At 46.4% G+C, this 23,796-nt stretch overlaps 1 long non-coding RNA gene across 1 annotated transcript in view; it reads left to right on the top strand.

Annotated features, from left to right (window-relative positions):
- LOC135967613 (uncharacterized) overlaps window positions 1-12,134 on the top strand; it is a 36,455-nt gene extending 24,321 nt beyond the window's left edge. Inside the window, exon 4 of the long non-coding RNA XR_010581760.1 lies at window positions 11,612-12,134. This is a non-coding gene — a long non-coding RNA (uncharacterized lncRNA). The remainder of the gene's footprint in view (window positions 1-11,611) is intronic.
- The last annotated feature ends 11,662 nt before the right edge of the window (window positions 12,135-23,796 follow it).

Genomic DNA, 23,796 nt, shown 5'->3' on the forward strand with positions numbered 1-23,796 from the left:
GGGGATGATAGCCCAGGAGAGCCTCTCTAAGGATGTGAGTTTGGAGCTGAATTTTGAAAAAGGAGCATTCTGAGAATTGAAGAAAGAGCTCTCCAGGCAGGGGGTACAGCAGAGGCAAAGGCCCGGTGGCAGGAGCAGGCTCGGCCTTTCAGACATTGAGTACAGGGAGCAGCAGAGTGATGGGTGGTGATGGGAGAGAGGAGGGTGGGGACCAGCTGGACCCCCAACCCCTGCCACCCTGTCCCTGTAGCATGGCTCCTTTATAAGCAGCCCAGGTTCACCATCAGGACTTGACATTGGTCCACCTCTTTCTCCCCCTCCCACCCACATCCCTGGACATAGCTTTGGGTTAGCCCCGTGCCCTCACAGTTGTGGTAAAATATTCCAGAGAGTGGCTTGGCATGGCGGCTCATGCCTGTAATCCTAGCACTTTGGGAGGCTAAGGCGGGAGGATCACTTGAGCCAAGGAGTTCAAGACCAGCCTGGGCAACATAGGGAGACTCGTCTCTACAAAAATAACGAAAATATTAGCCAGGCATGGTGGTATGCACCAGTGGTCCTAGCTACTCAGGGGACTGAGGTGGGAGGATCACTTGAGCCCAGGATGTGGGGCTGCAATGAGCTGTGATGGCGCCACTACACTCTAGCCTGGGTGATACAGCAGGACCCTGTCCCCCCTCAAAAAAAAAAAAAAAAAAGATTCCAGAGAGAAGACCCTTATCCAGTCATGCCAAATCCAATATGGGAGGTTAAGGAAGGACCCCAGGGACTGGGACAATAGAGATTCCTGATCTTCAGGGACCACCCAGTCCCACCATCTGCCTCCTCTAGTTCCAGCTCATATCACATCCCAGCTGACCACTCACTCATACACGTCTGCCCTGGGCTCCATCTCTGGGCCTCTGCTCCTGCTGGTCCAACACTGATTGGCAATGTCCTTACCCCACATCTCCGTGTGGGGAAATCCCTGTCATTTGCCAGCATAAATGATTCCAAATTCACGAAGTCTTTCGTGACTCCCAGTCACATTCAATCGCAGGTTTGACTTGTTTTAATGCTCCTCAGGCATTTATTTGAACATCTCTTTGATCTTTCATTTCCTTTTGTCTTATAATGTAGTTTTCGGAATATCTGTCTCTCCCATCATACCACAAAGTCTGTGGAGAGCAAGAATTCAAATGCTGGTTCTGCCATGTCCTGGCTATGAGGTTTTGACAAGGCACTTCACCTTTCCAGATCTCAACTTCCTTTGATTCCCACAGAAGAGACCCTGAAACCAGGACATGCTATCTGTAGTTTATTGGGAGGTGATTCCAGCAAGTGCTGGCAGGCAAAGTGTGAGATGAGACAGGGACAGGAAAGAATCCCCAATAGGGAGCATTATTCATCAAGTCACCACACTGTGCTACTGAAGTTCAATACTACTGGGTAACTTTGGGGGACCGTAGAATACCGTTTCCTAACCTGGCTGAACATTGCAATCATCAGGGAGATTGAAAAAATATGAATGCCTGAGTTCTATCCACAGAGATTCTGATTTAATTGGTCTGGGATATAGCCTAGGCACCGAGATTTTTTTTTACACTCCCAGGTGATCTAATGTGCAGGAAAGTTTGAAATCACTGGTGTAGAATACATCTCAGAGCTGTCCCAGTCAAGAGGTGAAAAACCAGTGTGTTTATCCACCAACTCTCATCCATCTTTGGTTGAGGATGTTTCCAGCTTATTCTGTGAGTGTCCTCGAATGCCACCTTGACCAGAAAACAAAAAGCAAAACAAAACAAAAAACCCATAGATGTTTGCAGCAAGCAGCCTGGGATATATGAGGGCGAATATGGGAAGGGTGTTAGTGTCTGCTATATCCTTCCTCTCTAAGACAGGGGTAATAAATTTGTGAATTGTTGTAAGGATTAGCAAATGTCAGCTAAGTGTCTGGCAGGCACACAATAGGCAGTTACTAAATGTTGTTATTCTGGTTTTTGCTGTGGGTTATTGCTGTATTCCCTTCAGCACCCGCGGGGGCTTTGTGCATAGTGGATACCTAGCAAGTATCAGTCATTCTCTAAGCGCTCCTCTGAAACAACAATGCTGGAAACCTGAAATCAATGGGGCTGCCAAGACACACCACTCAATCCTGTAGTTCTTGAGACTCTGAAACCACGTCTTTCCTTACATGATCTGATATTTTAAACCTGGCTGCACACTGGAATCACCTGAGGACTTAAAAAGAAAATACAAACGCCTGGGTCCCAGCCCCAGGGATTCCTGATTTAATTGGTCTGGAGCTAGGTCTGGGCATTTCGGATCTGTAACAGCTCCCCTGGAGATTTTAATGTTGTAGACCTGATGATTAACCAAGGGTGGAGGGTTGGGTGGGGGGTCAGGAAATGAGCAGGGAAAGGATAGCTGCATAATTTTTCCCTCTGTTCCATCCCAATCCTCCTTCCATCCCTCCGCTGTGTCTGAGGGCTTCAGAAACTCGTTTCTAGAAAAGTGGCTGGAGGCCCTGGCAAGCCCTGCTGCTCTCCGTTCCACAGGGCAGGCACACACCACCACGCAGCCACCTTCTTGCTCGTCTGACATTTGCCCTCCTCCACATCCTACTTGCACAGCCCTGGCACCCACACTGGCTCACTCTGCAGACCTTTACCGAGTGTCTCCCACACATCAGACACTAGGTGAGGCGCGGGGACATGGGGCTGCTGCAATCCTCACAGTTCCTGCTCTGAGAAGAGAATAACACACAGAAACCTACATGTTCAGGACCCCGGTGGAAGTCTGCATCCTTGCTGTGAAGCAGCGGAGGAAAATCATGTTCTCCTAGGCAAGAAGGAGAGAGCCTGGAAAGGTTTTCTAGAAGAGCCTTACTGAGATAGGTAGAAATTAACATCCTATTATCCTTTTTTTTTTTTTTTTTGAGATGGAGTCTCACTCTGTCACCCAGGCTGGAGTGCAGTAGCACGATCTCGGCTCCCTGCAACCTCCACCTCCCAGGTTCAAGTGATCCTCCTGCCTCCGCCTCCCAAGTAGCTGGGACTACAGGTGCACGCCACCACACCTGGCTAATTTTTGTATTTTTAGTAGAGACGGGGTTTCACCATGCTGGCCAGGCTGGTCTTGAACTCCTGACTTTGTGATCCGCCCGCCTCAGCCTACCAAAGTGTGTGAGCCACTGCGCCCGGCCAACATCCCTATTTTATAAATGAGAAATTTAAGTCACCAGGGAAAGAGGCTGATGTCAGAGCCTTTGTGAAGTTCCAGGCAGGGTGCTGGGCACTCTACCTACATCATTAATAACAGTAATAATAGCTTGTGCATTTATGCATTTACTGTGTGCCAGGGCCCTTCCAAGTGCTGGTTGAACCCTCACAACACTCCTAGGAAGCGGATGCAATTATGAATATTTCCCCATTTCACAGATGAGGAAACTGAGGCTTGGGGAGGTGAAGTGACTTGCCCAACATCACACAGGAAGAGTGGAGCCAGAACTGCAGCCCAGGCTGTTTGACTGCTGAACCTCTTCCCTTGACCTTGACATTGACAGCCTCCCATCATCCTGCTCATTCTCATAATCCAATGAATGAGGGAGGCATTAGAAATGTGCTGTTTATGATCAAAGACAATAAAGCCACAGCCACACAGAGGGCAAGCTACAGGCAGTGAGTCCAGTCCTGGCCTGCCTGATTCTGCAAGCCCTCCTTGGTGCTTTGCTCCCATGCTCCAGCTTCCCTCCCATGCCTCCACCCTGTTTGTGCAGCTGCAGGTTCTCCCAAGTATTTCCTCCCCAACTGAAGACCAGGCCCAAGAAGCAGACCCTGCCAGCTGTCAGCTGAGCCTTGCTGGGTCTGGGCTGCAGCGGGGCCTCCTTTCCCACAGGCCCCTACAGGAACTCCCACAGTCATCAAATAGGGGCCCACTCAGCATAGAACTGACATCGCCAGCCCCACGAGGCTGGTGCCTATTGGCAGGGCCCAAGGATGGCCTGATGTTTCTGCTGGAGTGTCTTGCCATGTCCCCATTTTTATCATATTTTTAACCAGAGGTGTGGGGGCGCCGGGAAGTCTGTGATTTGCTGGGGTGAGCACAACCCGGCCTGTATCCAGTATCCAGCATCTCCCTGACACCCAGCTAGGCAGATACAGCAGGACTCTGCCCTCTCTCCCCTCCCTGACTCAGAGCCTTGTCCCTTTGAGAAAGCCCAGGAAGGCAGCTCTGCATGCTAAGAAAACACTTGCCAACCTAAGGGCTTGTAATGAACTAAATTCTGCTGAATTAATTGGATGTCGTTAGCAGTGTCAGGGAGGGGGTTGGGGAGCAGTGGCATCCACCAAGCCTGGGGAAGGGAAAGGCGGGGGCAGGACAACCCACAACACAAAATACTTCTGCACAGCTTGTGCAAGAGAAGAATTCCTCATTGTCAGCTCTTGCCAAAATAGCCAAGGCACCCACTCTCGCCTCAGACAGCACCTCTATTCTGAAACTGGACTCCCAGCCTGCAGCTTTGAACTTGGGCCTCCAGGTGCATCTGTCCTTGTTCACAGGAGCCATAGCACAGCCTTGATGATAAGAATGAGCCTGAACCAGCCCCCACCGAGCTTCAGGGTCAAATTACAAAGACATCGAGAGGCTCTATCTCTTGGCTGTACATCCTACTTCCTGCCTTGATGAAGCAGGCAAGTAAAGAACCCCCCTGCTGGTAATCACATCTAGTTAAGAGTCTGGAGGGGCTCAGTGTGTGTGGTCATCAGCTGGTCTCTGCACAGAGGGGGCGGAGAGACAAAAGCAGAGACAAGAGCAACTGCTGGAGGGACCTGAGCCCAGAAGCCTTTTTTTTTTTTTTCTTCTTTTTTTGAGACAGGGTCTCACTCCGTTCCAGGCTGGAATGCAGTGGTGTGATCTCAGCTCACAGCAACCTCTGCCTCCCAGGCTCCAGTGATCCTCCCATCTCAGCCTCCCAAGTAGCTGGGACTCCAGGCATGCACCACCATGCCTGGCTAATTTTTGCATTTTTTGTAGAAACAGTTTTCCCCATGTTGCCTAGGCTGGTCTCAAACTCCTGGGCTCAAGTGAGCCTCCCGCCTTGGTCTCCAAAGGCGGTTGGGATTGCAGATGTGAGCCAACATGCCCAGCCTGAAGTTTTATCCTAGCTTTGCTCTAAGTGGGCGGTGTGACCCTGGACAAGTCACTCCTCTCCCTGAGCCACAATGTCTTCAACTAAGGGATAAGGGTTGGAATGAACAGTTCATCTTAATCCATGCATCTCACACACTGGGAAAAGGCAGGGGTCTTAAGGGCATTGCTAAGGTTTGGAAACTTTGCATGCACTGTGCCCTGTGTGTGGGTGAGGAAAAAATAGCTCTCATGCTCACATATACTACTGTATTTCAAATGAACACAGAATTGATTGTTTTTAATAAAATAAACATTTGTTTTTAAAGCAGTCACTGAATTCATAGGAATTTTGGTCATTTTTTAAATGACACTTTATCTTTTTTATTTTTTATTGTGGTAAAATATATATAACATGAAATTGACCATTTTCACCATTTATTATTATAAGTGTACAGTTCCAGGGCAGTAAGTACATTCACATTGTTGTGCGAGCATCACCATCCATCTCCGGGAGCTTTTCATCATCCCAAACAGAAACTCTGTACCCATTACACGGTAACTCCCATTCCTTCCTTCCCCACCCGCCGGCCCTGGTAACCACTAATTAAAGTTTTCTCAATCAAAAGGCACTAAAAATGCAATGACTCTGTTATATGGGGTCCATGGAATAACTTGATCCCAAAAAGGTAAGGCGTCCCTGACCTAGATGTGCTAAGCCCCTTCCCGAACTGACGTTTAATGATTCTAATTTTCTAATGGCAGGAGGGAAAAATCAACCTGTTAATTTTTTTTTCCTGGAATGAAGATGAATTTAATTTTTTTTCCTTTTCATACAAGATGGTGTCTGGAGGTAGAATCTACAAAAACACTTAGAAAAGTCAGAGTTGTGGTTTCCTCTAAGGGGTTGGAAAGAGCACGAAGAAGCTTGTAGGGAGCAGGAATGTTGTAGATCTTGATCTTAGAGTTGTCACATGGTAGGTTCCTATGGAAAAAATTATCAAGCTGGCTAGGTGCAGTGGCCGTGCCTGTAATCCCAGCGCTTTAGGAGGCCAAGGCAGGAAGATTTCTTGAGCCCAGGAGTTCAAGACCAGCCTGGGCAATATCGTGAGACCCTGTCTCTATAAAAACTTTAAAAATTAGCTGAGTATGGTGGTCCATGCCTGTAAGTCCTAGTTACTCAGGAGGCTGAGGTGGGCAGATCACTGTGAACCCAGGAGTTAGAGTCTTCAGTAAGCTATGATCGCACCATTGCACTCCAGCCTGGGTGATAGAGTGAGACCCTGTCTCCCAAAAGAAAAAAAAAATTATCCAGCTGTTTACTTCAGATTTATGCACTTTGCTGGATGCATATTATACCCACAGTGACACCATTTTTTAAGTGAAGTGAGCCATTCAGTTCAAATGGGTGCAGGTAACAACATCACGGTCAGGGAAGGGTCTCACCTTTCCCCTGCCAGTTTGTTATGTAAATCTGTACCTTGATTGTACAAGCAAGGCAGAATCTGTTCTGTCCCGAAATAAGGCCAGGTAATGCACCATTTGTTTATTCATTTGTTTAAGAAAAACATGTGCCGTGTCTTCTATGAGCCAGGCCCTGTGCAATGCCCTGGGAATAGAGAGAAGGTCCCGGATCTCACAGAGCTGTATCAGCCATCACTATCTCATTCGTCCACCTACAACATGCGTGGTCAAGTTCGTTTTCACCTCATCTGAATGAGTCCTGCTGAAATCTAAGCTCATTTCCTGTCGCTACTTTCTCAGCAGAGGTCATCTTAAAGACTCTCTGAGGTCATACTGTGAAACTCTGGCCGGATGATCATTAGCAGGGAGTAATCCTCTTTGTCAGGCAAAACCACTTCGATTCCTTTATAAACCTGCCCATCATCAAACCCTCTGGTCAGTGTTGGTTAACATTAACAAGGTGCCACTACAATTTACCTGTTTATGTTTCTCTAACCTAGAACTTCTTGAGGACAGACCCTTGCATTATTATTATTATTATTATTATTATTATTATTATTATTATTGGCAAGGTCTCATTCTGTTGCCCAAGCTGGAGTGCAATGGAGCAATCACAGCTCACTGCAGCCTCGACTTCCCGGGCTCAAGCAAACCTCCCACCTCAGGCTCTTGAGTAGCTGGGACCACAGGCGTGTGCCACCATGCCCGGCTAACTCTTTAATTTTTTGTAGAGATGGCGGTCTCCCTATATTGCTCAGGCTGGTCATGAATTCCTGGGCTCAAGCAATCCTCCTGCCTCAGCCTCCCAAAGTGCTGGGATTACAGGTGTGAGCCACTGTGCCCAGCCTGTATTAATTTTTGTACTAATTATATTTATTGAGCATCAAATAGGTGCATAGCACAGTGCCTGGTACATGGTAGGTCCTCATGAAGTTGACTGAATGAATAAGCAACTTTATAAGTGAATAAATGGATGGAACAGCAAGAAGCCCAGAGTAGCTAAATCACAGGCTGAAGGTCACACAGTAATGGCTGGACTGGGAGGGACACCTGTCCCCAGACTTAGGTCTGCCTCTCTTCCCTTGGCAGGCAACAGCCACATCATAAAACTTTCCATCTATTCCTTTGAAGAGGTGGGTTTGATTTATATCAGCCAACAGGCAGCAAAAATATGGGCCTTCAAATTTTATTGCCTTTTTATTATTCCCGGTGACGCACAGAAATATCATCCAAAACATTAGCAATTACTTTGAAGGTGCATGTTTCAAAGGCTTGGGGATGGGGTGTTTTCTAATTTGATAAGTCAGGGTGTTTTCTGCCAGGCAGGCCCAGGGGCAGCGGCAGGACTGGAGCTGATTCAAAAGCAGAATTGATCTTTCAAGCCTCATTTTCATTTCCATCAGCACCCTATCAGACACCTTATCCCTGAGCCAGTTCCTATCCATGTATAATTTATACATTTGATTTCAATAGATTAATCTCTGCCTCATTCACAGGAGAGTACAGGAGGGATGGTTCCCTCTCTTGTTTTCCATAGGGAGAGTAATCATATATAGTTCCACGGATTTCAATCTGTTTCCACCTACAGAATTTCTTTTAAGATTAATTCCAAACTCACTCTCATATTTATTTAGTTTTCGGGACTGGGTGGAACTGTGGGCACGTGTGATAATTTCTGTTTATGCAGGAGGTGGGCATATTCCAGGCATACCAGAGAAGAGACCAGCCTGGTGCTTAGGAATGGCCATCCACTTTGGGGGTGAATCAGGGATGTTGGGAGAAGACTAAAGCCACCCTCCCCTGGAGCTAGGGTCAGCGCTCACTGACCTCTGACCCAAGCGTAGCTCTCCATCCCCTGAGCTCCGGGGCTTCTGGAAGAACACCAGACAAAGATCAGATACTCTTTCCAAAACCGACCGCATTTCCACCATCCAAGGCTCTCTTATTTCTCCCTTTCTCCATTTTTCTTCCCAGTGCCCTCTGGATTCCAGAATCCAATTCTGGAATCACATTTTCAGAACTCTCTTGGGCTGGGCACTGTGTGTAGCTCAAGCCTGTGATCCCAGCACTTTGAAGGCCAAGGTGGAAGGATCACTTGAATCTAGGAGTTCAAAACCATCCTGGGCAACATAGTGAGACTCCATCTCAACAAAAAATAAAAAAAATTATCCAGGCACAGTGGAGTGCCTCTGTAGTCCCAGCTACTCAGGAGGCTGAGGCAGGAGGAGTACCTGAGTCCAGGAGTTTAAGGCTTCAGTGAGCTATGATGGTGCCACTGCACTCCAGCCTGGGCAACAGAGTGAGACCCTATCTTAAACAAATAAATAAATAAATTTTAAAATATTAAGTACATAACTTTTTAGAAAATACAAATTGCCTATCTGATTCAGTGTAGTTGATGAATTAAAAAAAAAAAAAATACAGGCCAGGCACAGTGGCCCATGCCCATAACCCCATACTTTGGGAGATTGAGGCAGGGGGATCACTTGAAGCCAGGAGTTTAAGACCAGTCTGGGCAACAAAGTGAGACCTCCATCTCTAAAAAAAAAAATTTTTTTTAATTAGCCAGTCACAGTGGCATGCACCCGTAGTCCCAGTTTCTCAGGAGGCTGAGTCAGGAGGATAGCCTGAGCCCAAGAGTTCAAGGCTGCAGTAAGCTATAATCATGCCACTGCACCACTCCAGCTACTTGGGAGGCAGAGGCAGGAGGATCATTTGAGCTCAGGAGTTTGAGGCCGCAGTAGGCTATGATGGTATCACTGCACTCCAACCTGGGCAACAGAGCAAGACCCTGTCCCAACAAAAGAAGAAAAAAAGAACTACCTTGGCAGTGACTGAACTCCCTGTCCCCATTCCTTATACCCAAAGCCTCTTCTCAAGAGCCCTGTGTTTCTCCGTTTATGGGCAATTTCACCCCCAGAGTCAAGACACAAGCCTTCCTGCTGGAAGTTCTTCCTGGTTGGGCAACATGGCAGATTGTATTTTCCAAGATGGCTGCATAAAGATATCCCATCCCACAGGTCCTTACAACGTGACACTGATGATTCTCCCACTGAGAAATGGGGTCTACATTTCCTCCACTTGAATCTAGGCAGACTTGTGGCGATGACAGAAGTAACGTTTTTGCTCCTGCCTGCTTATTTTAGAACTCTTGTTCTTGGAGCCCCACTGCCATGCTCTAAGGAAATCCAGACCACACAGAGAGGGCACGTTTAAGTGTCTGGGCAATAGCCGTGACTGAGGTGCTAGCCAACAGCCAGCATCAATGTCAGTCATGTGAATGAGGAAGCCTTTGAAATGACTCCAGCTCCAGCAGACATCTGATTCTAACAAAGACCAAGAGATCGTGAGCAAGAATCACTTAGTGAACCCCTACAGAACCATGAGAGATAATGATAGAATGATTATTGTCATTGTTGTTTTTGAGACAGGGTCTTGCCCTGTCACCCAGGTTGGAGTGCAGTGATGCAATCACGGCTCACTGCAGCCTCAACTTCCCGGGCTCCAGTGATCCTCCCACCTCAGCCTCCCAAGTAGCTGAGACTACAAGTACATGCCACAACACTGGGCTCATATTTTTGTTTTTTGTAGAGATGGGGTCTCACTCTGTTGCTCTGGCTGGTCTTGAACTCCTGGGCTCAAGTGATCCTCTTGCCTCAGCCTCCCAAAGTGCTGGGATTATAGGCATGAGCCACTGTGCCTGGCCTGCTTGTTGTTGCTTTAAGCCACTAATTTTGGGGGTGCTTCATTTTGCATCAATAGATACGGAAACAGGCATGGTTAGCAGAGCAATTGGAGATAAAAGTGAGCCTCTGGCAGCTTTCCCCCTCTCCAGCTTAAAAGACACCCCACATTTATACAAAACCACATGCAAATGAGTACCTACAGCCTCAGGTCCTCCCTCCCTCAGCAAACATTTGGAAAGGAGAAGATGGGAAAGGAAGAGAGACAATATTCATTGCATGCCTGTCATATACCAAGTAGGGATCTTCTAACCCATTATACAGCTAAAGAAACTGAAGTCCAGGGAAGTTAAGTAACTTAACCAAGCCCATACTGCTAGAAAGTGTGCAGTCTGTGAAGTGGGGCCTGCATAAGTCGCCCATGGACTGAGACGCATGTGGAGGGAAGTGGTGCTCAATAAGTATTAGTGGAATGAATGAAAAAATAAATGAATGCACTCCCCCAGTCTTCTCTTTGTAGCCTTTTTCTTTTCCAGTGGCTCAGAGGGACAACCCAGCCAGTTTGCTTTTCTCATGAAGGGCAAGAGGGGGAAGGAGGTGGCTGCGGGCTGAGTCCAAGAACCCCTGTGGCTGGGCTCCTGCAGATAGGGTGGCCTTCTCTGCCAGCTGGGAGTTGCCATTCTGCTGTTTCTCTCCAGTCATGGCCTCAGGGCTACCTCCTCTGGTCTCAGTCCTCTTTCGGGTGCCACTCCCCGACTGAGCTCCCAGTTGTCCCTTCAGGCCCATCTCAGCCCATTTTTCCTGCATGTGCAGCCTCAGGTGTCAGTTCCTGGGGCAGAATCAATGCCAGAGTGATTGCCACCACAGAGAGGCAGCCAGGCAGGGCTAGCAGCTCCTCCTTGCACCCTTGTCCTCTCCAGGCACAACTGGGATCAGAAATAACCTTCTCCCTTGCCAAGGCATTTGAGGAGGACTGCAGGCCCTGCAGCTATAACGTCTTTCTCTCGTTCTTTTTTTTTTAACCCAGCAAATCATATTTTCCCAAGAAAGAAGGAGAAGAAAGCAAGCATGAAGAGGGGAGGAATTTACACCAACAAAACACCTCCCATGTCCCAGGCACTGTTAATGTGCATTCATTATCTCATTTAATCCTCCTAATAATGCTGTGAGGTACATAGTATTATCCCTGCTTTACAGATGAGGACACGGAGGCTCAGAAAGGTTAAAACAGTTTCTCAAAGTTACACAGAGTAACTAATGGGAGTTAGGGTGAGGTTTCAAGCCCAGCCGAGCCTGTATGGCTGTAAAGCCAATGCTATTTTCACTATAAGCTTTTTCCTTTTTCTCCTTCCTAGGAAGGAGAATCCTCTTGCCCCTGGAGCCTATGGGGCCATCACAGGTCCAGGAGGTAACCTCATCTCCATCACCCAAGTATCATGCATGGAGCTGCGGCAAAACTGTCAAAGATCACAAGAAAATTACTCAGTCAAATGTATCTGAGCCACCTCTGGTTCCTCACTTTTGTGTACAAGACAATTGAACTTCTGATATTTGGTTCTGGCCCACTCATCACACCAGAGCCTTCAGGCGACCATAACCCTGCCTCCCAGAGCTCAGATCAAGCCAAATAAGGAGCTGTACTCCTTTCCCCTATATCTGACCTAGCCCGCCACCGAATTGCATTTCTGCTAAATACCATGATAGCACAGTGGGTCAGCACCCAAGTTCTGGAGCTACGCTGCCTGGCCTCAAATTCTGGTTCTCAATACTAATAGGACCTCTAGCAAGTTACTCAACCTGTCCCTTGGCTTACTTTTCCCACGTGCAAAATGGGGTTAGTAAAAACACCCAACAAATAAAGTTGCAAGGACTCAGTGAATTAGTATGCAGAAGGGCTCGTCGTATTGTAAGTTGGCTATTGGTGCTGTTTCTGGTTTGATCTAAACACCCATCACACCCAGAAAGAACACCTCCCAGGGCCTGCAGCAGCTCACGTTGCAGACCACACTAAACAGCCCTCCCAGCCCCTCTTCTCACCTATCACCTCTCAGAGAACCAGGTAGAGACTGGCCTGGAAGCCGTTCAACATACACAAGGATGCTCTTTGAAACTGGCTGGGTATGGCCTTAAGTAACTCACAATCCAGCTGTCTCCTCTGTTTCCCCTCATGCTGCACAAATGGCTTCACTAAGTTCCGGCCTCACCTTGAACCCTGGGATCATTTCCTGACATTGCTGGTGCCTGGCCTGGAGGCAGCACCTTATACAGTAAGGAGAAGCAGCTGCTCATTACCTCGCCTCCCCACCTCCATTAGGATAGAATTCACCTCCCAAGATGGGACGCTACAGCCAGAGGGTGAATTGGTGACCTCATTCCTTGGCTCACTTGGTTCCAGGCATCCCTAAATGCCAGTGATCTTTCCTTTCCCTCTGATGTGTCGATGCCAGCCTTTCAGTGGCCAGGATCCCTCCCCTGGCCCCCAGCCCAGTTGTAGAACCACCCTGGCATGTCAAAGGACTCTGGATTCCAAATGGCATGTTTAGAAGTGTGTTTATTGCCTGTGTTAGTGGTTTTCTCCCATCAGGACACTGACTGTTGAAAGCGAAGTTCAAGCCAGGTTGGTGCAAGTTGCAGAAGCAGAAAAAGGATTCTATGCTACACCTCTCTCCTTCCTTCAACTCACCCATCCTGAACGCACCAGTGTAATACCATTGTGTTAGTCTGTTTGGGTGGCTATAACAAAATGCCACAGACTGCGTGGCTTATAAGCAACAGAAATGTCTTTCCCACAGTTTTGGAAGCTGGGAAGTACGAGATCAAGGTGCCAGCATATTCAGTCTCTGGTAAGGGCCTGCTTCCTGCTTCACAGATGGCACCTTCTCACTGTGTCCTCACATGGTCGAAGGGGCAGGGGATCTCTCTCAGGCCTCTTTTATAAGGGCACAAATCCCATGTATAAGGGCTCCACCCCCATGACCTTATCACTCCTCAAAAGCCCCACCTCCTAATAACATCACCTTGGGGGCCAAGACATCAAAATAGAAATTTTAGAGGAACACAAACATTCAGACAATAGCATTCCATTTATCCACCTGTCCACCTGTGCACAGCATTTCCTGGCCCCTCCTCTCCACTGACATATCTTTGTTTCTATATCAGAATTTTTTAAAAAGACATTCATTAAGCTTCTGATTTGAAGCAGGCCATGTGCTGTTTGCTATGTATTGTCTCAATTACTCCTCACAAATACTTTGGGGGGTAGGTATTATTATGCTTTAAATTTTTATTTATTTATTTATTTTGTATTTATTTATTTATTTTTTTTTGAGACGGAGTCTCGCTCTGTCGCCCAGGCTGGAGTGCAGTGGATTGCAGTGATCTCGGCTCACTGCAAGCTCCGCCTCCCGGGTTGAAGCCATTCTTCTGCCTCAGCCTCCTGAGTAGCTGGGATTACAGGCACGCACCACCACGCCTGGCTAATGTTTGTATTTTTAGTAGAGATGGGGTTTCACCATGTTGGTCAGGCTGGTCTTGAACTCCTGACCTTGTGATCCGCCCGCCTCGGCTTCCCAAAGTGCTGAATTACAAACATGAGCTACCAGGCCCTACCCACATATTTTAATATAGGGTCTTTCTCTGTTATCAAGGCTGAAGTGTATTGGCACTAACACAGCTCACTGCAGTTAGGTGGAGACCTCCCTGGCTCAAGAGATCCTCCTCCCTCAGCCTCCTGAGTAGCTGGGACTACAGGTGTGCACCACCATACCTGGCTACCTTTTTTTTTTTTTTTTTTTTTGCAGAGATAGGGTCTCCCTATGTTGCCCAGGCTGGAATACTATTATTAATCCCATTTTATGGATGCAGGAAACTGAGCCTCAGAATGGTTATGAAACTTACCTGAATTCCACATCCAATGAACAGCCACACTGGGATTTAGATGAGGTCTAGCGAACTTTAGAACCCAGTTTTTTGTTTTGTTTTGTTTTTTTGAGACGGAGTTTCGCTCTTGTTGCCCAGGCTGGAGTGCAACGGTGCAACCTCGGCTCACCGCAACCTCTGCCTCCCAGGTTCAAGTGATTCTCCTGCCTCAGCCTCCTGAGTAGCTGGGATTACAGGCATGTGCCACCATGCCCGGCTAACTTTGTATTTTTAGTAGAGACGGGGTTTCCCCATGTTGGTCAGGCTGGTCTCGAACTCCCGACCTCAGGTGATCCACCTGCCTCAGCCTCCCAAAGTGCTGGGATTACTAAGAACTAAGTCTTGTTTTTTGTGTGTTTTGGTTTGATTTGCTTTGGGTTTTGTAGAGGCAAGGTCTCCCTATGTTGCTGAAGCTAGTACTGAATTCTTGGACTCAAGCAATCCTCCCGCCTTGGTGAGGTCTTATTTTAATATCAACAGGCCTGGGTCCCTAAAGGACTCTCTGTGACATATGCAATGATTGGTGTTGCAAGAAACGCCAAAGGTAAAGGCTTAGAGTAGCCCTATGAATAGCCAGTTTCAAAATCCAACATCCTGCTACCATGATCTGAGCACCCAGCCTGGTCACATAAACTCAGCATGCAAGAAAGCATCAGGCAATGTTTCCCAAAGTGTGTTATATGGAACCCTCCCCCCAACAGATGTTACACCAAAAGAAGGGTTCCACAGTCCAACAGGTTTGGGAAACATTATATATTCTAATCGCTATCTAAAGATTTATAACACCGGTTAGTATCTTTTTTTTTTTTTTTTTTGAGATGGAGTCTCACTGTCGCCCAGGCTGGAGTACAGTGGTATGATCTCAGTTCACTGCAAGCTCCGCCTCCCAGGTTCACACCATTCTCCTGCCTCAGCCTCCCGTGTAGCTGTGACTACAGGCACCCACCACCATGCCCAGCTAATTTTTTTGTATTTTTAGTAGAGACAGGGTTTCACCATGTTAGCCAGGATGGTGTTGATCTCCTGACCTCGTGATCCACCCATCTCAGCCTCCCAAAGTGTGGTTAGCAAATTTTTAGTTTGAGGATTTTAAGTCTCTTTCAGTAAAGAAATCTGTTTGCCTTTATCTAAATCAGTGTTTCTCTAGTTTATATAATCCCTGAACCCTTTTATCCTTTTTAGTTTCCGTGGAATCAATGTTTTGTGGAATAGAGTTTGGGAAACACTGTTTTGGTGTCTCACCCTTGCCTGAATTGGGCCAGTTGCGTCTGCAGATCACCAGCCTGCCAGCTATGACCACCCACTCCATAGGTGGTACCAACAAGGTCAGCAGCATGCAGCTTGGGCCCATGGATCAGAGATTACACTCCTATTACTGGCAGGGGCACCTCTAACCCCTGGAGCCTGTAGCCAGCTGCCTACACAGCCCACAGCTGACCTCCCTTGACTTGATTCCTAGTCTTCAGGCACTCCCTGCCTCCCTGAGCTCCCATCAGAACAGCCCAGAAAGCTGCACGCCTGCTTCCTGCCAGAGAGGACATGCTGGATGGAGAGAGAGCTGGGTGACAAGCCCAGCTGGAAAGCAAAGTACTTCCCAAAGCAGCACTTAGCAGGGCCATGTGCTGGGGAATCAGCCTCTGCTTGAGCAGAGGCATCCAACAGCTTGCAAGGCAAAGAAACAAACAGCTCCCAAGCACAAAACGCCTTCACAAATGTACGGCGTGTGAAAGAACCCACCTGTCTCTCTGCCACCCCACCCACCCAGGTAACACCCAAAGCAGCAGCAGCAACTGCGGCCGCCTCCACCCCCAACAGCCAAAGTCATGTGAATGCCAAAAGCCTTTGCTTGTCAGCTCCTAAGGACAGAACCAGTGTAACTGGTACATTTCGCCTAGCACAAAGCCCAGGACGAGAGATCAAGAAATAGTTATGGATGCAAGGGGCCCAGGACAGGGTGAGATAGAAGTGGAAGCACCTATGACATCAATACAGCCTTCTACTTCCTCTTGAAATTTGCTTTCTCGAGCCGCTTTTTAAAGAACCTGGTATTGTCCTCGACTAAGGATCCTATGTTCACACAGGTATCTAAAACCGTGGCCAGCCTAAGGCATTGTTGATTGAGTCCATATGTGTGTATACTTTACTGATGGGTATATATAGGTTTATGTGAATGGGGAGAGTCGAGAACACAGGAGAAACCAAAATGCAAGGGTTCTATTGGACAGCATTGCCTGAAAAAGACACATATTTTCCATGATTGATAATCAAGGTTGGTATCGATGACTGCTTGTCTTTCTCATCTCCACTGCACCCCTGAATAGATAACCCCTACCATGAAATTTATAGCCCTTTGCTTGAAATGCTATACTCTACAATAAGCTAAGACCAAAATAATAACTAGAGGGCAAAGCAATTAACCATTTCTCCAGGCTGAAGTTTCAACCTCTTACTGCCTTGATAATTTACTCTGCAAAGTGGCAGGCACCTGGCTCAGAGTCACTCTCCAAATCTATTCAAAAGTCCCTGAATTCTGCTGAGTCTGGTTTCACTCTATGAACAGGACCAAAAACAATAAGGTCTTCAACACCTTATTATAATTATATTATAATATTAAGTTGTATTATAATTATAATATATATTATGAATATATATTTAAAAACTTAGTTTTCCTGCAAAGCTTCCATTTGCTGGTATGCTAGGAGACAGAATGAGTAGTTTTACTGTTTTCATGGAAGCCTTTGGAGGAGTGGACCAAAAATTACATCACTGTGTGCCATTCCTTCGCCACCACATCTTCCTATTTCCACAGAGATCTTGGGGCTCTCGGGCCCTCAGCCTCAGGGTTCTCATGGAAAAGTTGTGGCCATTCCGAACTTTCAGGGGAAATACAAGAAATGGGAATGCCAAGACAAAAAGCAGCCAAAATCATATCACAATCTGTCTAATTCTGAACCTTTGATCTTATCATCTGCTCTGACCTCTCCTCACCCCCAACTGCATCCCCTCCTGTCTCCTATTCAGTGAATGGTTCCACCCATCTGCCACTGGCTCAAGTCACAAATATGGGGGTTATCTGGGATTTATCCATTTCCCTCATCACCACCCCCATGTGGTATTCAATCAGTCTCTTAAGCTGTGTCACCCTCTCTTCTCCAGCCTCACTGCCACTACCGTTGTTCAGACCACCGTCTTCTTTCCCCGGGTTGAACAACAGCCTAAGTGTCTCCCCTGCTTTTAGTCTTGCTCCCCTCTGTCTATTCTCCACACTACAGTGCCACAATGACCTTTCTGAAAAACAAATAGAATCATGTCACTGCTGCACTTAAAACCCCTCAGAAACCACTTGTGTTCACCAGGATAAAATTCTAACCCCAACCTTGATACCCAAGGTCTTTCGTGTTGGCTCCCAGGCCACCTCCCCAGCCTCTTTTCTCACCACTCTCCCCTTCTCTTACCAAATACTAAACTACGAGTAGCTCTCAGGACACACCATGTTCTTACATACCTCTGGTCCTTGCACATACTATTTCCACATTCTGGAACAATTTTTCATCTTCTTTCTCCTGGCTAAGTCCCATGCATTCTCCAAGAATCAACTAATGCATATCTTCCTCTAGAAAACCTTCTGGAGAGGCAGAAAGCCCCTGCTGCCTCCTTACTGTCCCCAAGCTCTTGCATAAAAACATGCTGTTCCTTCTATCTTAGTCTTATCCTTCTGAAATGTGGCAGAAGGTGAAGCAGACTCCTGAGCAATTCCTAACCCATAGCACCTGAGGGACTATCTCCCGAGCCTCCCTTTCCTCTTTCGTAACAGAACCCCAGTGTCTTCTGATATCCACCCTCGCCCAAATAGCCCCTTGCCTCAGGGAAAGCTGACCTTGCCACACTGATTGGGGTGGGGGAAGGGGGGTATCTATCTCATTTTTCTTCACAATGATTGGCTCAAGAATGTCATGTGACCCATTTCTGGCCAATGAGTTATGACATTTCTTGTCTCCCAAGAGAGAGTCACTGGAGGAGACCAGGTGTGGTAGGTAGATCATGCCTGTAATCCCAGCGCTTTGAGAGTCCGAGGCAGGAGAATTGCTTGAGCCTAGGAGTTCAAGACCAGCCTGGGCAACAAGGCAAAACCCCATCTCAACAAAATAAAAAATTAGCCAGGTGTGGTGACACACACCTCTGGTCCCAACTACTCGGGAGACTGAGGTAGGAGGATTGCTTGAGCCCAGGAGGTTGAGGCTGCAATAAGTCAAGATCCACATCACTGCACTCCAGCCACCTGGGTGACAGAGTGAGACCCTGTCTCAAAAAAAAAAAAAAAAAAAAAAAAAACAGAAGGCCGGGCATGGTGGCTCATGCCTATAATCCCAGCACTTTGGGATGCTGAAGCAGGTGGCTCACCTGAGGTCAGGAGTTTGAGACCAGCCTGACCAACATGGAGAAACCCCGTTTCTACCAAAATTACAAAATTAGCTGGGCATAGTGGTGCATGTCTGTAGCCCCAGCTACTTGGGAGGCTGAGGCAGGAGCATTGCTTGAACCCAGGAGACAGAGGTTTCAGTGAGCTGAGATTGCACCATTGCACTCCAGCCTGGGCAGCAAGAGCAAAACTCTGTCTCAAAAATAAGAAAATTAAAAAAGAGAGAGTCACTGCAGGAGATGGCCTGTCTTCTTCCTCTACATCAAGAATTCTTAGCCTTTTTTTGGTGGGAGGGTGGTGCCAGGATCCCTTTTGTGGTCAGATGAATTCCATGAACTGCTTCTTAAAATAATATTTTAAAATATATAAAATAAATTACATGTAAACAATTATAATTTAACCATGTATTAAAATATTAAAACAATATGTTTGTGGTATAATAATATATGTGATACTTTATTAACACATTCAATATCAAGATTTAATGGTAGATCTAATAACTACTACAATTTCAAAGTGGGATTGAGTATAAATTATATTTTATAATATATTCACAATTGTAATGTTATGTGAAAATACATATGATTTCTTTTGGTGGCAAAGCCACAGTACACTACTACCACTATAGACGTTGCCTGCATTCATAATTGAAGAAAATGCCACATTTCAGTTAGAGGTTAGTGGTGTAATTCTTTCTCCCACTCAGGTTCATGGCTCCCCGGGTTTGTCTGTGGAGCCCCAGGTAAGAGCTCCCTGCTCTGGACTTTGTACTCTCTGGCTGTGATGGCTGGAACCACTGCAGCCATCCTGCCAGCAACTGGAGGGTGGACCACTATGGGCATTGGCATACCAGAAAGATGAAAAGAACCTGGGTCCTTGATACCATTGCTGGGCCTCTAAACCAACCAGCCCCAAAGCCCATTGACTTCAGTTATGGAAAGTAACAAAATTACTTATTGTTTAAGCCCATTTGACCCAGGATTTCTATGGATTCAGCTAATTTACAGAGAAGGAAGAATGTTTAACTTTATGTCAGAGTCAGTGTCACAAGACAGAACAAATGGAGCACCTACACTGAGCTCGCAGTCCAAGTAGAAAGCCTGTTTCCTGACGGAAAGCAATTTAAACCGCCTCTGCTATATTCACAGTGCAGGAGAATACCAATTGCACAAAAATGACATAAGCTCTGAGCCCTGGCGTCAGCGAGACTTCCAGGAGCACCTGCACCTTAGCATCATCTTGCAAGCCCATTGGATGGAGGTGAAGCCTTGCACAAGGACGGACTGATGAAAACTCTTTCCTAACCACTGTACTTTGAGCACACCTGGAAGCAGTAACAAGCGTTCTGAACATGAAAGCTTACACTCTATTGCCCACAGCAGGGGGGGAGAACAATGTGGGATACACCCAAAAGCAGTGCTGCTCAAACTATAGTCCTCAGAAAGGAACATCAAACCTGATGATGCATCTGAAACAGGCACCAGAAACATCAGGAACAGATTGCTGGGCCCTGTTCTCAGAGGTTCTGATTCAGTAGGTTGGCAGTGAGCCCTAAAATGTGCATTTCCAAAAAAACTTAGTGTTATGCTGAGGTTTTTGGTCCAAGGATCACACTTTAAGAAGCACTGTCCTAGAGGATCCACAGAGGCCCAGAATTACTCCCTCAGCCACATGGCTAATCATATCACTTAGGGAAGAGGATCTGCCTTTAAAAATTTATTAGGAGTTGGGTGCAGAGGCTGGTGCCTATAATCCCAGCTACTCAAGAGTTCGAGACCAGCCTGAGCAACATAGAATTCTCTTAAATATTCTCTTTTTAAGACATTCCCCAATCTCTTAAAAAAAAAAAAAAGTTCATTAGGTATTAATATGCTGAAAAATTGATCTGGTTATCTAGTTCTCTTTGCCAAGTTTGGTTTAAGCCAGGCACAACTCTACGTGACAGCGGAGTGCTAGAGCTAGCTGATACCAGCTCGAAAGAGCTAATTGTTAAATTTTCAGGAATTTTGCAAGCAAGTTATTAAACACAGCCATCGGCCGGGCGCGGTGGCTCAAGCCTGTAATCCCAGCACTTTGGGAGGCCGAGGCGGGTGGATCACGAGGTCAGGAGATCAAGACCATCCTGGCTAACATGGTGAAACCCCGTCTCTACTAAAAATACAAAAAACTAGCCCGGCGTGGTGGCGGGCACCTGTAGTCCCAGCTACTCGGAGGCTGAGGCAGGAGAATGGCGTGAACCTGGGAGGCGGAGCTTGCAGTGAGCCGAGATCGCGCCACTGCACTCCAGCCTGGGTGACACAGCGCGAGACTCCGTCTCAAAAAAAAAAAAAAAAAAAAAAGAAAATAAACACAGCCATCATTAAAAATTAAATTATATATACTTTTAACAAAATAATTATATTAAAAACAAAGATATTTAGCACTCCTCACTTCCTAATTATTTTACTGTATTTTATTATCATCTCTGCTCTTAAGGTTATTTACATCTACTGTATGTATGTGGTGAAAAGGTTATATGATGGTGCATCTTCTCTTCCCCACTCCACATTCGATGACTTACCATTGGTAGGTTGAAACCAGCCACAGTGGAATTTACACCATGGAAACTGTTGATTGTATAGATTTCAGATAATGATGGAGAAAATGTTAATAGTGCAGATTAAACTTAAAATCATGTTGTGTCTATAACTGTTATATTGTGACTAGTACCAAAAAAATCAAGGCAATATTCTTCCAGCATTCAAATATTACCACCTGATTCAGCAAAGAAGTCACTATGTTATTGACTAGCAAATGAAATTCTGATACATGTTTGTTGTTTTTCTTTCATTTGACTCCTTAATGGAGACGAAAATATCAACTGACATTCATGTTGGAATTATCCTCATTTGTTAATGATGTGAGTCCTTCTTTGGCAAATTGGATAGCATTGATTCACAGTCTGATTTTGTCAAATCATGGGTGAATTGAAACCACAGTTACGGCTGCGGAAACAAGAGTTCAACAAAGGTCAACAAAAGCACTGTGAGAATCAGTTGGCTGTGTGAAATTTATGATAAGGCATTGTATAGTTGATTCTTCTTTGTAATTTGGGTGCTTCACATCTGTATTAGTCAGATCAGATGGTCAAAACAAAATATTATACCATGGATTAGGTAGCTTAAACAAGAAAAAGTTATTTTCTCACAATTCTGGAGGCCAAAAGTCCAAGATCAAGGTTTCAGCCAATTTGGTTTGTGGTGAGGGCTCTCTTCCCAGCTGGTAGATGGGCCGCTTTCTCTTTTGTCCTCAAATAGCCTTTCCTCAGTGTGCACACACTTGCACATGGAGAGATAGACCCAGCTCTCTGGAGTCTCTCCTTATAAGGACACTAATCCTTTCAGATTAGGGCCTCACCCATATAACCTTATTTAACCTTAATTACTTCCTTAAAGTTCTCGCCTCTGAATACAGCCACATTGGGGGCTAGGCCTTCAACATCAGAACTGGTTGGGAGGGCAGTGGATACAAACATTCAGTCAATAACAACATCCTTTCTCTCTGTAAAATATCTAAAAATTTATAATAAATGATATAAAAGTTATAATAAACATTTTTTCTGGAGAGCCAGTTTTAAAATATTAACGATCACCATCTTTTAGTCATCTTTATTTTCTGGATGGGGTAGGTCCTAGCTGATTATTAGAGGTATGATTCCATTGCCCAGAGTGAGCAAAACTGGATGAGCAACTCCCTGGCAGAATTCTGTTTTACCGGGATGATTTTATTCGAATGTGCTGCCTGTAACAATAGTATCTTTCCCACACTTGTAATTCGTCCTCCTGTGAGTAGCTTGGTGTACTTCCCTAGGCAGGGCGTTGCCCTGAAAAACTTGCTGACCCAGGGCCACACCAACCCTCCCAATTGCTCGCAGTCTGTCCCTCTTTCCTTACAAGTTTACCATGGCACGAAAAGCAAGCAACTTCCTCCTGAATCTATCCACCAGAACAGGACTGGGGAAGGGACCTCCCTTTCTCATTAAAGGTCCAAGGCAGCGATACAGCATACTAATACCCAGAGGCAGGCGGTGCTACAGATGGGCAGTCTGGTCAGTGGTGACAGCGCAGGCCACACAAGACCTTGAGTTGGAGGAGCAGAGGGTCTTTGCAGAGCAGTGGAGATGGTGTAGGACTGGACTTATTCACAAACACCCTCGATGACTCTCAGATATGCCGGAGAGGAGAGATCAAGTCCTGCAGTTGCTCAGGTAGGGCTATCCAGCAGCAACTTTCTGATCTAAGTAGTTATGAGATCTCATTTGCACCTCATTTGTCAAGCTTCACCTTCATTCTGCAGATGAGACGGCTCATTTTAGGAGAGCAGATGACTCAGCCAAAGAGGTCACACGGTGAATCAGGGTCCAGTGGTGTGGATGTGTCTGTTTCATTCAGCCTCTGCTCTGGGCGAGCTTTCTTCTTTAAATGAGCAGAGGAAGCATCAGCTCCATGCATAGAAACACACAGAACCAGCTGGCATGTCTGCAAATCTACATCTGTGCTTCTCCCAGACCTTTCAAAGGTTCTGGGGATGAGAGTTCAGGGTGAAGGCACTCCAGAAGCACTATGCTGGCAGCTTTTGCCCAATGGCCCACTGTCATCGCCTTGACTCATCACCCACCTGTTTCATTTGTCTCTGTCTGGGAGCTTAACTACAGTCCGAGTTCCTATAGGCAGGGACCATGATATGCATGGGCTTCTGAGCCAGAACTGCATTCAAATATTGATGCTGCCACTTACTAGCCACTTACTAGCTATGCCACTGGGCAAGCCCATTAAATGGAAAAGGAAAAATGCCAAAATTTGTTGAGGGCCAGGGTGTGGTAGCTCACACCTGTAATCACAGTGCTTTGCGAGGCCAAGGTGGGAAGATCGCTGAGGCCAGGAATTCAAGACGAGCCTGGCAATATAGCAAGACCTGTCTCTACAAATAATAAACAAAAAATTAGCTGGGCATGGTGGCGCGTGCCTGTAATCTCAGCTGCTTGGGAAGCTGAGGCAGGAGGATCCCTTGAGCCCAAGAGTTTGAGGTTACGGTGAGCCATGACTGCACTACTGCACTCCAGCCTGGGTGAGAGAGCAAGACCCTGTCCCTAGAAAAAAAAAATTTTGTAACTTATTGAATGCCTTGTATAAGTTAGGATTTGTTTTGCTTGTAAATGACTGA

Source organism: Macaca fascicularis, chromosome 16 (assembly GCF_037993035.2).
Source record: "Macaca fascicularis isolate 582-1 chromosome 16, T2T-MFA8v1.1".
NCBI classification, from domain to species: domain Eukaryota; kingdom Metazoa; phylum Chordata; class Mammalia; order Primates; family Cercopithecidae; genus Macaca; species Macaca fascicularis.